General features: G+C 34.1%; 1 long non-coding RNA gene across 2 annotated transcripts; it reads right to left on the bottom strand.

Annotated features, from left to right (window-relative positions):
* Positions 1–632: 632 nt before the first annotated feature.
* On the bottom strand, positions 633–2,470 carry LOC139825113 (uncharacterized). 2 transcript variants are annotated; one of them, XR_011735468.1, is made up of 3 exons: positions 2,318–2,470; positions 1,966–2,129; positions 633–1,555 (listed from the first exon to the last, which is right to left on the bottom strand). It is a non-coding gene; the product is annotated as an uncharacterized lncRNA (long non-coding RNA). The 2 variants fall into 2 exon arrangements; XR_011735467.1 differs by lacking the exon at positions 633–1,555 and adding an exon at positions 1,850–1,873.
* Positions 2,471–2,748: the final 278 nt, after the last annotated feature.

Genomic DNA, 2,748 nt, shown 5'->3' with positions numbered 1-2,748 from the left:
GGTAATTATGCAGTATAGGGGAAGCACCTCCGATGACCTTGACCTTCTTGACATATGTTGTCAAGGTCACCCTCCTGAGTGACCTTCAGAAGGTTTTAGCCGTCGCTCGCTATTCGTTAAAAAGTTATTAACAAAAAAAGTTTCGAAAATATAGCAGCTATTTTGAGTATTGGAAGGCATAAATAACTAATATATACGTGTGTGTACCCTGCTTTAAAAAAAATCACAACTTCTATAAAGCAGGACATACACACATGTGTGTGTGCCCTGCTTTAAAAAAAATCACAACTTCTATAAAGCAGGACATACACACATGTCCTGCTTTATAGAAGTTGTGATTTTTTTTAAAGCAGGGCACACACACATGTGTGTATGTCCTGCTTTATAGAAGTTGTGATTTTTTTTAAAGCAGGGCACACACACATGTGTGTATGTCCTGCTTTATAGAAGTTGTGATTTCTTTAAAGCAGGGCACACACACGTATATATTAGTTTTTATGCCTTCCAATACTCAAAATAGTTGCTATATTTTCCAAATTTTTTTGTTAATAATTTGTTGTGTTAGTTATTCTATATAATTATCAATAATTTATAAAGTATTATAATGTATATTTTATTCATTGATTTTTCAGTTATGGGATACATAATAGACATTGTTTCAAAAAAAGCGTCTATTCGTTCGTTAAAATCAAATGCTCGTTTGAACATGAATTCCGCTAAATAATGGTTGAAGTGATATTCTCTTGTATATATACTTTTCAATATACCAACTATTCTCTACTTTAGATAACTTTTCTTTCAGTATACCAACAATTCACTGTTTTAAATAATTTTCCTTCGTTCATACATGGACCTATTTCTACATAAATATCAGTCATTTATGTCTATTAGTACTCAAATAATTGCTATATTTTCGAAACTTTTTTTGTTTATAACTTTTTAATGAAAAACGAGCGACGGCTAAAACCTTCTGAAAGTCACTCAGGAGGGTGACCTTGACAACATATGTCAAGGTCAAGGTCATCGGAGGTGCTTCCCCTATACTGCATAATTACCTCTTTTTCTTATGAGATTGCACCTCGTTAAAACTCATCGTGCTTCGCTAACGCCTCTCCAAAGTCCGTCGCCTGAGATCCGACAAAGATGTCGTATTTATCCAAAATCTCGTTTTTCGTCAGCTTGTGATCCGCATCGGTGTCCGCTTCGTAAATCAAGTGCCTCGACTCCGCCTCGGCGTGATCAAATTCCGCGGGAATAATCCCGTTTTTACCTGTTTCAAATTGGAACAGATCAGTTTAATTGTTTTTATATTACTACTAATAAATGTACTACTGTAATGTAATGAGATCTTACCATTATTTACGGGTATTTCTTCCTGTGCTTCTTGCGGATGTTTAATTAAAATTTTTATGAGCAGGAATATTCCTTGATTCATCATCTTCTTCAGATGTATTTACTGGTATCAGACGATCACCAAAAATAGTTGGAACTGCTGTAGATTTCAAGCGGCGTTTACCTCCCCGTGTTTTTTCCCACATCTCATCTGAGAAATAATCTGAAAAAAAATTGAGCAATTTAATTAGAAAAATAAGAAATAACAATAAAATATAGATTATTTTTGTGTATTAAAACTTTGTTATTTTTGTTAATTCTATTTAGTCCTTAAAATAATAAGTAATAGTTAATAGTAAAAATGATAAGTAGTAATTAATACTTATAGTGATCTTTTTTATAAAAAATGCAAAGAACATTAACTTTTAAATAAGCAAAATTTATTTTAAAACTTTTTCTTATCATTAATATCCATTTCTACCAATGCAGATTAACTTTGACTTTGGCTTAACTTACCTTTATCTTTCTCTAATTTTAAGAACTAGAAAAAGATTAAACCGTGATTAAAATTAATCTATATTGGTAAAAATGGACATAAGTCAAATAAATATATTATGTTTGTACCATACTTACTGAACACAATGTCGAACTCACTCCAGGAACCCAGTCTGCACGGTTAACATTAGCGATCCACAGTTTTTCCTCTTTTCTCTTCTTGTGGGAATCTACACATTTGGAAGCCTTTGCTCGATGAGTTCGTACAATAATCCGCACTGCAACCCGTCATATTTCTTTTTCTGTAAATAAAACATACGTATTTATAAATAATTGTATAGGTTATGTAATATGTTAATAAACTACATGCAAATTATGACTGTAGTTTTTTTCCTTTACATTTTTTCAGCATAGCGTAAAATAACATGGGTTCAACGGCATCAACGCATAATATAAGAAACGTATCAGTTACGCGGCGTTATATGCTTACCTAATAGATGCCTCGGGTCGAGATCAATACTTTCACGCATTCACACTCACTTTAGAGTCACGTAAAAAATCGGTAAAAATAGTCGTAGAAATGAGGATCAGCGGCGAAGAAAAGCACGAAATCACGCATTCTCTCATGTATTACCGCCATAACTGATCGCAGCCCAGTGGCCCAGTCTGCCCAGTCTGTATGGCTGTCTCTCTTAAGGTGAAATTTCATGGACAGTGAAAAGTAGCAGCAGATCGTACTGATTGGCTACAAAATAGAGAAGTTCTAGGAACTCGAGAACTTCTCTATTTTATAGCCAATCAGTACAATCTGCTGCTGCTTTTCACTGCCCATGAAATTTCACCTTTACTCGCTCGCTCTTTCTCTCTCTGTTTCCGGTTTTGAGACAAATGGCCGCCGACCAATAGAAAACGATACCCGCT

This window comes from Temnothorax longispinosus, unplaced genomic scaffold (assembly GCF_030848805.1).
Source record: "Temnothorax longispinosus isolate EJ_2023e unplaced genomic scaffold, Tlon_JGU_v1 HiC_scaffold_958, whole genome shotgun sequence".
NCBI classification, from domain to species: domain Eukaryota; kingdom Metazoa; phylum Arthropoda; class Insecta; order Hymenoptera; family Formicidae; genus Temnothorax; species Temnothorax longispinosus.
The sequence above is the reverse complement of the archived record's forward strand: the minus strand, read 5'-3'. Positions and strand labels throughout refer to the sequence as shown.